Consider the following 13,952-nt stretch of genomic DNA (forward strand, 5'->3'; position numbering starts at 1 on the left):
AAAAAAGAGGAGATAATGCAACTATGAGAGCAGGAAACTTAAGAAAAGGTGGGAGAGAGTATAAACTACAATGTAAACTGTAATCCATGCTTAGTGGCAATGCTCCAAAATGTGTTCATCAATTGCAATGAATGTACCACACTAATGAAGGATGTTGTTAATGTGGGAAAATGTGGGAGGTATGGGGAGTAGGGCATATGGGAATCCCCTATATTTTTTATGTGACATTTGTATACTCTAAGTATCTTTAAAATTTTTTAAAAAGAGAAAAGGATCAGGAAACAAGAAAAAGTCCCAGAAATTAAAAGATGATATCCAAATAAAAGAAAAATGTAAAATGTTTGGAAGATAAAGTATGGAAAGTACAACAAAAAAAGACAAAGAGTTAAAAATAGAAGAAATTAGATTTAGAGAATCAGTCTGGGAGGTTGTGAAGCATATGTACCCCCCAAAATATATTCTTGAATAGAATCCATTCCTATGGAATGGAACCTTTGAAGACATGTTGAGTGAAATGAGCTAGACACAAAAGGATAAACATTGTGTGATCTTACTGATTTGAAACAAGTGGAATAAACAAACTCATAGAGTCAGATTCTAGAATGTGGGTTACCAGGGGGCAGGATAGGGATAGGGTGTGGGAAGTTCAGGCTTCCCATAGGAACCAAATGGGTTCCTATTTGGAGTGATGGAAGTGTTTTGGTGATGGATGGTGGTGATGGTAGCACAACATTGTGAATGCATTAAAAAATACATTTGAATATGTTTAAAAGGGGAAATGTTAGGTTGTGTGTATGGTAACAGAATAAACATTTTTTAAAAAAAAATCCATAGAAATACACTACACAAACAGTTAAATAAGAGAGTAAACCGAGACAGAGGAAAACATGAGATGCAGGACAAGAAGAGTCAATAAAGGGAAAATGAGGTGAATTCCTACAACGATGAGACAGAATTTTGGGAATGTTAACTGGTAGCAGGACTTACGTATGCCAGCCTCTAGAATAGAGTATAGGATAGAGAACCTTAGGAGAACAATTCCAGAAGAGAAATGGAAAAAAAACTGGAATTGTTTATCTGACAGGTTTTCTGTGTGGAAAATTACATAGAGCTCTTGGAAGGGTTGGAAGAAGGCTTAGCCAAGATACATTCAGTCTAAGCAATGAAAAAAGAGTCAATTTTTAAAGCAGTACAGGTAGGAATTTGTATATGAAAAGAAATATAATCCTAATAGACTACATGCTTCAGCAGTTAAAAATATTTCTATCACCATAATAATTAAATAAATACCTAAGCATAGATTTAACAAATAATTGTGATAACTATAATGGGATATGAGATGAAGGGGAAGAGAGAAAGGAAGAAAGCTAAAATCCTCATTTTCTACAATAGAAAGTCAATTGAAACTGTTTAAATATAATGATATGAGAGAATAGTAAATACATGTTTTAAAATTTTAAACATGAAATAATTAAAAATACACAAGTTGCAGAAGTCAGTATCCAGTGAAATCCCATGTACCATTTATCCAGCTTTTCCCAATTACAGTATCGTACAAAGTGATAGTCCAAATATCAAAACCAGGAAATGGATATTGGTACAATCCAGAGATTCTGATTTCAGCAGTTGTAGATGTACACATTTGTGTGTATGTGAATGTTCAGTACAATTTCATCTCAAGTGTAGATTCTTTTGACCATGATCACAATCAAAATACAGAACCGTACCTCAGCAGGAATCCCTCATGCTGCCTTTGTAACCACATCCACTGCCTCAGTCCATCTGCAGCCACTGACAACCTCTAATCTTTCTCTAATTTTTAATTTTATTTCAAGCACACTAAGCAAATGCAACCACACAATATGCAAACTTTCGAAATGCCTTTTTTTTCACTCAGCATATCCCTTATGTTCTATCTAAGTTGTTGGGTGTATCCATAATGTGTTCCTTGTCCTGCTGTATTCCACGGTATTCATGCAACACAGTTTATTAACCATTCCCCCTTTGATGGATATCTGGTTATTCCAAAAAGAGCTGATATTGTAATTACCTCAGTTATTCATTAGCACCCTGATGTTAAAACATATTAGAATTTCTGTAGATAAAGGAGGCAGTTTGGGGCCATGAGGCCACTGTGCTCCCAGGTATACTAGCGGATTGGTGCAGGCAGAGAGAGGAAAAGGGCTAAAAAGGGGTAAAAATGGCTGATTTACAGACTACAAGTCCCCATTACAGACTGCAAGTCCCCAGCTGTCCTTGTGTGCTAATCCAGGCACCGAGGGAGAAGACAAAACAGGGAGGGGTAGATTTAGTTTCTGTGCTTGCTTTTTGTTTTTGTTTTTTAATATATTTTTTATTTATTTTTAAAAGATACATAGGTCACACAAAATGTTATATTAAAAAATATAGGGGATTCCCATATGCTCCATTCCCCCAACACCCCACCTTTCCTACATCAATCACTTCTTTCATTAGTGTGGTACATTGTTGCAATTGATGAACCCATTTTGGGGCACTGCCGCTCAGCATGGATGACAGTTTACACTGCAGTGCTTTTTAAACCCTGCCCCTTGTTAAAGTTTGGGGGAGGAGTCCCAGCTGTTTGCTGTTTTGATTGGCTACCCCATCTGTCAATTCCCCCAGGGTGTCCAAATGAGTCTGTCTGGGACTTTCCCTTAATCCCTGAGGAAATCCCATTTGGAATGGAATTCTCCAGAAGTTCTCCCAGCAGCCTTCCCTCAGGAACGGTTCCCACGGCCGCGTGTTTCACAGCTGTGGTTTCCTGCCAGGTCCCAGATTTGTCTTTTTATTCCCTCAACTAGCCTGCCTCAACTATCTGTTTTTATACTAAATTAATTCATTTTCTTTAGAGTGGTGGTAATGGAATTGGGTTTTTTAATTTCACTTTCCACATGTTCATTGTTAGTATACAGAAATGCAATTAACTTTTTTGTGTTGATCTATAACCTTGCTGAACTCACTTACTAGAGCTAGGATTTTTCTTTTTTTTTTTTTAATTCTTTGGGATTTTCTATACAGACAGTCATGCCACTTGCAAATAGGGACAGTTTCTTTCCAATCTGTATGCCTTTAATTTCTTTTCCATTCCTTATTGTGCCAGCTAGAATGCCCAATATCATGTTAAATGAGAGTGTAAAAATGTTTGTCATTTTACAATTTTCATTAATTTTTATATTTCTGTTTCTTTAAAGATATTTCTGGTTTTCGATTGTTTGAAGAGTAACTATCTTTAGAAGCATTTATAGGATGGCTGCTTTAAAGTCCTCGTCAAATAATTCCATCATCTGGTTTATGTAGGTGTTGTCTTTTGCAGTATAACAAAAAACTTGGCTGACTTCTGTCCTCAGTTCTCGGGGAATCCGCCTCTGAACCTCAGGAATTCTCTATGATAGGAGTGTCTTTTGTCCTTCCCGGTGGACCAGGACACCTGATAGTCTGGTAGGACATATGTCATGAGAAGACGGGGTGGGGGCAGCCTCTCCTGCAGCCACACCTGAAAGACCAGTCACGTGATTAGGGTGTGGGGCTTTGAGCCACACCAGATCAGCCCAGCTCCCCAAATTCTGGCGGGGGGGGGGTGCCGCAAATTGAGTTCAAACACATGGGCATTGCTTCTAACAGTCGTGCCTACCTAATAAATACCCTGTGCAAACTGAGGGCACTGGGACTCCCAAGGAGCTTCCGTGATTGAGCAAATGCAGGTGCTTTCTGACACCACATGCACTCCCTGCACCATGTGGCTCTTCTTTTGGCTTCTTTGTCTTTGTGTCTTTTTACTATAATAAAACTATAAATATACGTATGGCACTTTCACTGAGTTCTCTGAGCCCTTCCAGCAAAGAGTCAAACCCAAGGGGGTACAGAAACCCCCAAATTTGTAGCCAGTTTTCCAGAAGTGCGCGAGGCCTCTGTGGCCCACACGTAATTGTGATTAACTGATAGTCAATTAAAAGCATGAAACTGGGAGTATGTGCTACCCCTGAATTCCTTCAAACCAAGAACCTGTGTCAGGAAATAGGTCTGTCCATTGAAATATGTGAGCCTGACTGATATCACTGTGTCTTTTAAAATACTGAGGTTATTTATCACTGCGCCAGTCTTAGTAACATAAAAGGAACATTGTTCATGGGCAGTCAGGGAACCGACAGCCTGTCTGTTTGCAGGACGACTGGGGCTAAGCTGTCTGCATCAGCCTGCGGGGTCTGAAGAGCTTTGAAGAGGGTGTTAAATCTCTGTTTCATAACCTTAGGTATATCTACAATTGCTCACTCCAGGTCAAAGGGCCGAGGGAAGGTATGCTTTTGCACATGAAAGAGTTGAACACTGGGTTAAGGATTGGCGGTATTACCCCACCTTTGTTGATTTGTGGCCTTATGTTCAAAAGATCCTAAATTAGCTTTCTGACTTGCATTTAGGGTAGACAATATATCCAAGATTATAGGATAGAGAGCAATTACGGTAAAATTATGGTAAATTGGTAACACATCCACGCAGTCATCTGCAGTTTACAAGGGGCATGCAAAATAGTTCCAACAATGAACAGGAGCAGAATCCGATAACTCACAGGTGTGGGTTCTAGTTTTCTACTGAAACACACAATTTCTCTTTACAGTCACCCTCCTTTTATTCAAAGAAAGTTTATCCTTGATTATAAAATACATCTGGTTTCATTAGATTTGACCTGATTATTTACACAGGTGCAGCAAGAATGGTGACTTACTATACAGGCCTTTGTAGTTTGCTTTGCTGATCGTTGTCCTCTAAACATAGTTATTGTGACAAACTGAAAACAGATCGAAATTGAAAGTAAATTCAGCCCTTGAAAGCAGATTTGACACGATGATAATCTGAATCCTCCATGCAAATGTGTTTGCTGGCTTACTCTGTCAACTGCCAATACAACCAAAGTTCAATGACCAGCTCAAGGGCACCCAACACATTAAAAGGTGGAGGACAGCAGAATGTGTCAAGTCTGCGGGCCTGAGAGCCGATGGACCGAAGGTGGGCACCTTTGGAGAGAGGTCTCGGAACCAGGTCCAGGGCAGAATGGGAGGAGGATCTAAAGCTGACCGGGAGGCGCTGGTCTGATCGCAGTGCAGCCAGGACACGGCAAGGACATTGGGGTCGGAGTCAGGGCCACCGCGGGCTAGCCTGCTCTACCTCCAGCTCACCGAAGCAGCGCCGCACTGGGTTTTTATAGGAAGCGCCTCGCTGACCCCAAGCCTTGCACAAATGTCAGGTTATCATTCATTACAAAAACATGTTTTCCTCAATTTGTTTGCATTCTACTTGCGGTCGACATGTCTACAATGTATTTGGGATTCAGGATCATTATTAGAGTTTCGATCTACAACAGTAGTTTTCATAAAGAACCTCGGCTTGAATGTTGGAAAGCGTCTCAAGACTAGGAAGCCAGAGCGGCAACTTGACGCCAGATTTCACCTGCAGTGCCTGTAAATTTGGCTGATTGATCTTTCCTGAGCAACCTTCCTTACTGGCCTGTAAGGCTGAGAATAAGCCAGGTAATAGACCAGATTTTCCAAGAGAATTTTGTGAACATTCACTCTATGAAGTCAACCTTAGCTCCTTAAACTAAGGTTGATTAAATCAGCACCTTTTCACGTCTGATTAAATTAGCAAATTAGCATCTTTTTCAGGTATGGTATTCCAGGCAAAGCCTTGGTTCTACAACTAGTGTCTCCAATTATGTCTTGTTAACAAGGAGGATAGATTCTTGTTGAGCCTATGCAAATAATTATATTTCCATAAAAATTGGAATATTTAATGAGAGTTCCTGAATTCTGGATGGGTCAGGCAATGAGAAAAAGATGAATATATTATGAATTATAGATAGCCTAAGGGAAACAAGTAAAGAATTCCTTGTTTCTAGAAAACAGAACTTTAAAACATCAGTAGTCACACCCCCTAGAATGGCTACTATTAAAAAAATGGAAAATTACAAGTGTTGGAAAGGTTGAAGAAAACTAGGGACACTCATTCATTGCTGGTGGCAATGTAAAATAATGCAGCCACTGAGGAAGACAGTTCGGTAGTTCCTCGGAAAGTTAAAGATAGAAATCCTCCTTCTAGATATATACTCAAAGGAATTGAAAGCAGGAACTCAAACAGATATCTACACACCAATGCTCATCGTGGTACTATTCACAATTGCCAAAAGATGGCAGCAACCCAGGTATCCAGCAGCCAATGAATGGATAAGCAAAATGTACTACATACATATAATGGAATATTGTTCAGTCATAGAAAGCAATGAAGTTCTGATACATGAGACATCATAGATGAACTGAGAAGACATCATGTTGAGTCAGACACAAAAGGACAAATATTTTATGATCTCATATGAAATAATTATATTAAGCAAACTTATAGGGTCAGTATCTAAAATAAAGATTACCAGGGGCTGGGGTAGAGTTGGGAATAGGGAATTAAGTCTTAAATGTACAGAGTTTCCATTTGGGATGATGGAAAGGTCTTGGTGATGGATGAGGGTGATGGTGGCACACCTTTGTGAATGCAATTAACAGAACTGAATTATCTATTTGGATATGGTTAAAGGGAGAAATTTTAGGTTGTATATACATTACTAGAATAAAAATTAAAAACAAAAATCCGTGTAACTTGCACAAGTGTACAACACAGTGAACCCTAAATCAAACAACGGATTATAGTTAATAGTATAATTATAAAAGTGAGCTATCATCAATTAGAACAAATACATCACACCAATGCAAAGTGTTAATGGCAGGGTAGTATATGGAAATCCTATATTTTATGTATTGAAAAACCATCAGGAGAGCAGATGTGCCTCAAGCAATTGAGAGCCCACCTCCCACAGGAGAGGTCCCTTGTTCAATTCCTGGAGCCTCCTAAAGAACACAAGCAAACAAACAATGAGTGGACAACAAGCAAACATTGAGCAAAAAGAATGAGCAGAGAATAAAAGAAAAAACAGTGAGCAGATGAGGGCAAAAAAAAAACCACATCAGCAATAATCCAAACAAAACCTATAATCATTCTGATTAGTTCATTCAGTCCCAGGTGGTTAAGCCTTGTTCCACTTGACCTTGTGTTTGCAATCTCATGAAGTCATTGGCTTTTTCACTAGAGTTCTGGAAATTGTGACCCAATCCAGGGGTTTGGTCTCACAGTTACTTATACTGGTCCCTGGAGTACCTGGCACAGTCATTTCCAGGGCTGTCTGAGTCAGTCCTTTTTGTTGATGATGCAGCACTCTGGCCTGTACTGAATGCAAGTATTTTCAGGGAAGCATCAGAATCAAAACTATTTGTAGATGACAAAAGATTTAAAATGGCCATGGTTAAGTTATTGCTGTTTTTAAAAAATAAGTTACTGCTGTTTTTAAAAAACGAATGGTTAAATGTGAGTTAATTAAATACTATTTTAAGAATAACAGAAATTATAACCAATTACACTACTGTTGTCTAATATCAGACATATTAGTACGAGGATATCTCATGGACTGTGAAGATTGACAAATCTCTAGGAACTTTATATAATTTCTGAGCTATTTATATTAACAATGTTTTACAAATACAAATTTAGCAAACAAAAGATTAGAAAATTCTTTTTAATTTGACAATTCTTCCCATCCAATTCATAACATATCAAACAAGCCTAACTATTTTTATCATCTGTTTTTACAAGGTGAATAAACAAATCCTTTGTGATTTTCCAGGAGCCCTCTGGAAAATTTCAAAGACAGTTTGAAATCAAGAAGACATCATATTGAGATTTTGGTTTTGGGAAAACAGCATGTCAAAAGTTGTCAGGCTTGAAGATTTTGTTAAATAAGATCACGGGTCACAGTGAAACAATACTTGGTTCCTGTTAAAGCAAAGTTACAATGAGATTTCAGAAGTGAATAGAAGAGTTAACCTGATTGTAAATAAAAGTGTTAGTACTTTCAAAACTGAGATTTGTTCTTTAACACAGTATAGGTTGATAAGGTCAAGATAAAGTACAGGAGATTATTCTTGTAAGATAGAGAATTTTGCCTTCTAGGAAATTACTCAAATGGTTAAGTTAAGAAAAAAACTTTTTACCACCTTTTACTAAGAGTAGACCAATTATCCAAGAAAATTTTGACATTGTAACAAAGAGAAAACCAAATTTCTATTGTGCATGAAGATACTGTCTGATAAGAAAACTCTCAAATATCATATGAGTCTGTCAAATCTTAGTCAACATTGACCATGACAAATAAAATTCCTCTTCTGCAAACCGGCCACACCCATTCAGGTTTTGTCCCACGCATTTCATTCTCTCATTCTGCAACAAAAAGTCACTGTACTTTAGTACAAAATTACTTTCTCCTTAACAAAAACACATCCTGTCTTAGTTTGCCACAGAGCTGCTAGGGCAAAATACTAGACATGGGCTGGTTTTTGTAATAGGCATTTTATCTGGGGTAAAAGCTCCCAGTTCCGAGGCCATGAAATGTCTAAATTGAGGCACCATCAGGGTGCTGGGTGCTCTGGCATCCTGCCCTGTGGCCATCAGGCAAATGGTGGGACTCGTCTCTCCAGCTGGAGCTGCTCCTGGCCCAGCCCTCCAGGGCCTCTTTCCGTCTCTGTGCTCCCCTGATTCCAGACCCCAGGACCTCTCTCAGCCTCTCGGGGCTTCTCTGCCTTTCTGCAGCTGTAGGCAAACCTGGGGTCCTTCTGTCACGTGGCCGGGTTGAAATGGCAGAGCTCCCACTGCCTGTGTCCTTTCCTCTGTGTTTCCATTTGTATAAGGCCCAGCGAGAGGGTGGAAACCAGGCCCGTCACATGCCCTTTATACCTCAGACGTGTAATTTACCAAAAAGGTCTTGGAAACTGTTCAAGCCCACGTGCTACAAAGCACAATTACTTTAGAAATAAAGTTTTGTCGGAATAACAACCTAATCTGGTTAAACATAAATTTACATTTTTCATTGTCTTAGTAGATATAATGCTAATTGATCTGATCGATAAACCTGTATAAATTAAGAAGTGCATACCCAAATAAAACAAAACTGTATTTGCATTATACTTGATATTGATGACTCAGAAGATACAGCTGTTATTATTTCGCTATCAATATTAAACTAGTCCTGTTTACCAAAGATTTACCTAAATGACCTAAACTTGAATTTTTGAGAACATTTGGATTTAGTTCTAAAAATACAGTTTTTAAGGACTGAAAGAAAATATTTATTCAATATATATATAGTGTGTGCATTCAATTTATAATTTTTAAAAGTTTTTAAAACAATTTTATGATAACTTTTTATTGTCTTTTTAATTAGAGAAGTTGTAAGTTTACAGAAAAAACATGCATAAAATATCATATTCCCATATATCACCCTATTGTTAACACCATGCATTAGGGTCGTACATTTGTTACAATTCATGGAAGAACATTTTTGTTAATTGTACTGTTAACTCTTTTTTTAATTGAAAATATTAGAAGTTTGGTTTCTTTAATTTTGGGGACTTTAGGAATATTAATTTATATATATAAATGCATATTTATCTTTAAGCCAATTTCAATAAAGCTCTTTTAAGGAGTTTTATAATTAATTTGGTAAAACCACCCAGAAGGAAGAAAATGTCATATTGTCATATATTAAACATACAGACAGAACTAGAGAGCCTATAGCTTCAGTTTAAAACTTTTCAGCCATGCGTCAGACATAAAAACACAGGAATACAGAAAATTTGGAAATCCAAAACTCAATAGTTGATATAAAAGAACTGGCTTTCTGTCCTTGCCCCACTCTTACGGTTTCATCAGAGCTCTATTCCTGGTAAACGGGACAAATTGAGGTTAATGGCTCAGTATGAGGGCTCAATTTTTCCCATCGATATTTGTGGAGAAAGACTTTTTAAGATTTTCTTTGTCCTGTGACATAATCTTATGGAGGCCTTGCTTAATTTTCAGGCCTTTTTGTGAACTTCAGTTTTATTGGGGAGTATGACAGTTCAAGTTCTTTTGTGAATCTAAGAAAAGATTATGTTTTTGAACTAATCCATTCCTGTGGGTGTGAGACCCTTTGATTGCATTAGTTCTAAGTAATCGACCTTAATTCGATCACTTGATTAGATTGCCTTTGAACTAAGTCTGTGAGGGATGTCTCAGGTTGGGTCTCTGTCCTCTTTCTGGATCTTATAAAACCTGAGAAGACACAGAGAGACACAGAAAAGGGAGCTCTGCCATTTTGACTTGCCCATGAGAGAGAGAGAGGACTCCAGTTTTGCCTACAGCTGTAGAAAGACAGAGAAACCCCGAGAGGTTCAAGAACATGAGTCCCAGCTGAGCTCCAGAAAAAGTAGGGAGCAACCCACCATCTTGCATCACCCGTGTCAGTTAGCTGCAAGATCTGTTAGCTGCTGGCCTTTGGTGAGAAAGTATCTCTGATGATGCCTTGATCTGGATATTTTCACAGGCTCAGAACTGTAAGCTTTTACCCCTAAATAATTTCCCATTGTAAAAGCCAGCCCATTTCTGGTATTTTGCATTGGCAGCCTTTGGTAAACAAAGACAGAAATAGCTGTAGGTCCCTTTCCAGATGAGTTTAATCATCTTTTACCATCTAGGATTTAGCATCTGGGTTTCCACCAACATGTGTACAAGCTGGTAGAGGTCAGACAACCTGGATTATATGCACCCCTCAAATTCTAAATTATTCTATGAATATTGGCTTGTCTTATTTGGTGAAATTCTTAATTACAGCTCTTAATTCAATCCATGTCCAAGTTTAAATTCTGTGCTAGTGAGTATGCCAGATTCAGTGTAAGGTTTAATCTTTAAAGGAATCTGCACTAGATAATTTTCCCTCAAGGGTCCAGGAGAAACCAATTAGGGCAGCTATGGGGGAAGGCTGGGTGATGGGAAGACAGGGGAGCTATAGGATTAGTTTGGATTTCTTTCCTCTTTTATCTGTTTTTTGCCTTTTCTTCTTCACCTTCCAAGTAAAATGGTAAATTAGAAAGAGGATTAGTAGAGTCAGAGTAATTAGACAAAGGAGGGTAAAGACAAAAAGCCTGAAAACACATTCAAAGTCAAATAGTTTGTTTACAGTCCTCATAGTTTGTCTTGGCTCCTTATTTCTTGTTTGCTTGCTTTTTTAAAAAATAGACTATTGGAAGGATTATTTTAATGACACTATTTTGGAATCACTAATTATTTTTCATACTTCTAAATACCAGACAAAATATGTAGCCCATTGTTTTTGAGAGATGTGGGATCCTTTATTTTCCAAATGTCTCTAAGGGAAAATATTTTTTATCTAAACAAAAACTACCCATAGTGGCCCCTGCAATTCTAATTTATCCTTAGCAACATCTGATCATTTTTATAAAAATAGATAAGCTGGGAGTCCATAGCTTTGTAACCATTTACCCAGCTGGTGCCCCAGCTGGGAAGCCTCAGGTTCCAAGTTCTTCAACAAAGAAGAATCCATGTTACTTACTCAAGAGCTCAAGTCTTTATGGTCTGATCCAGACATGTTTTATACAGATGCTAACCAGGCCCTTGGTATCGTCCCCAGACTCGAGCACTGCTCAAAGTCAGATTGCAACACAATTTGCAGAGCTCACATCCAAGAGGAACTTACCCATCAAGCTCCAGGCACCGTGAGACAGCAGAGAGCGCAAAGGGCTCTTCTTGTTGCCTCCCGGGACATCAGAGATTTCCTTCAGTTCACATTTCTGACACCAAAACTGTTTTAAAAAATTAGAAAAGATATTAATAATGGGCCTTTAATTGATCAGTTTACAATTAAAGACTGGACATCATCCAGATCACCCATGGAAATGAGGTCCAGTGAAGGCAAGTGGGGAGATGTCCTAATTGGCTGCCATTGTTTTCATTTTACATAGGGGGGTGTCTTAAAAAGTGGGGAGCAGATATATCTTGCTTAGAATGGCATGCTTGTCCATTCTGCATAGCTATTTCTGCTGGAACAAAACTGGTTTATTACCAGGTTTTACTTATCTGCAAATCTGTAGGGTGCCTTCCAATTTTCTGTTTTCTCAGAAAGTTCCTGCAGGTCAATTGTTTGGGTCTTGTGAAAACGTTTTTCTCAGAAAAGAATCCCTCCCAGAAATGCCCAATGCAAGTGGCCCTTTTATTTGAGTGTTATTGTAGCATTTGCATTTGATGTCAGAAGCTTTTCCTTGGAAAACTGCTGAGATTTTTTTATAACCAGTCCAGCATCTTTGTTTGATTGTCTTTTCTCATTAAATTGAACTTTTCTTGGTTTTGGTATGTTGAGTGATTTTTATTACATTCTCAAATATGTTAATATATTAGGAGACTCAATCCTATTTATTTATTTATTTATTTTTAAATTTTTTGATCCTATTTAAATCTTCTATTTTTAGCAGGCAATCGCCCTGTTTAAATTTAGCATATAGGTCCTGGTCTACTTTTGTGGACTATGGTTCCAATGGCAAGGAAGTTTTTAAAACCCTTTCAGTGTGTGGAGAGAGTTGTTATACAGGGTGCTGTGGGAACACAGAAACTTCCAGCAAATGACTGCTTTATTTATTACACAGCACAAAATGTCCAAAAGAGCAGGTAAAATGACCCCAACATGACCATTTCCAAGGGGAGGCTGACGTTCATGTCAGGGTTGGTGGATGGCAGCCTGCACACCTCACTTTCCGTTGGAGATGAGGGACACCTGGACTGCTTGAGGGCTGGGCTTTCGTATACTCTGGGGGAGGGGTCCTTACCTATGAGCATATCCTGCTCCCTGGCAAGCACCTGGGGCTGGCCAAGATTTAACATCTGCCCTGAATGCCTGTGGTCTCTTGTAAAATAGAAACACACTGAACACCTGCCCACGAACAGACAAGAGTGGAAATATAACAAACACTTGCATGCAAACAAGCCAGAGTGGAAAAGGAGGTGATAGCCAGGGCTGGGACATGGTCACTGCATGTGTCTGTGACTTCCCTACAGTACCATTCTGGTCTGCTTCCGTCAACTGGTGCTATTGAATATCCTGTTTGATTTTTGCTTATGCTACCCAGAGGCAATGGGAGAATGAACTTCCTGGGTCTGGTGTCTTAGGAGTAGGAGATACCAGTCCTGGGGAGTAGACGTTTATTTCCTGGGATACCAGATGTCTGCTGCATCCCTCTCGATCTCTGCTGGGGCTGCTGGTCTCTGGTAGAGACTCTTGCCTGGTCTCCTGGGGTCACTAGGCTGGGGATGGGGCAGGAGATGCCAGGCATTCTAATTCTAGTCACTAGAAAGCATGTGGGGTGGGAAGTTCTTCTCAGGACTCTCCAGGCTGCCCGGGGTGGGTGGGGCTCACACTTGATCTCTGCCAATGATTTGGGGCCAAAATGCAACTTGCTTGGCTGCCTTGCTGCTGAGCAGGAAGTGGGCAATGGCAGGCCTGGGCAGACTTCTTTCACTGTGTGGTGTGTCCAGAATGCTAGGTGCCTGATGCCTTCTGTCTCTCAGTTGTGGGTTGGGCTATTTTCCTTCTGCTACTGAGTAGGAAGGCAGGAGGGGTCTGCCTGGTCAGCCTTCTGATACTGAGAGGGGGTTCAGGAGATGCCAGGCCACTGTGTTTTCCTCAAGTCCTGGCGTGTCTAGCCAGTTCACTTTCCTTTTCCACCTCTTAGAGTTCTATGATTGCTTAATGTATTATTTCCAGATATTTCAGTTGTACTTAGCAGAGAGGAGCAGGGAGAGATGAATCTATTCTACCTGGATAGAATTCCAGCTATCAGTAAATGCATTGAAAACAACAATGACAACAACATGGTATTAAATTTAAGAACAAATGGCAAAATAATTGAAAATAGTTGATTTGGGGAAGCAGAATGCAAAGAAAGTCTTTGAGAAAGGACACAGGGGTTCTCTTCTATTTTAAGTGTTTTAATAGTAATTGACTTTCAAAACGATGA

This window comes from Dasypus novemcinctus, chromosome 10, assembly GCF_030445035.2.
Source record: "Dasypus novemcinctus isolate mDasNov1 chromosome 10, mDasNov1.1.hap2, whole genome shotgun sequence".
Taxonomy (NCBI): Eukaryota; Metazoa; Chordata; class Mammalia; order Cingulata; family Dasypodidae; genus Dasypus; species Dasypus novemcinctus.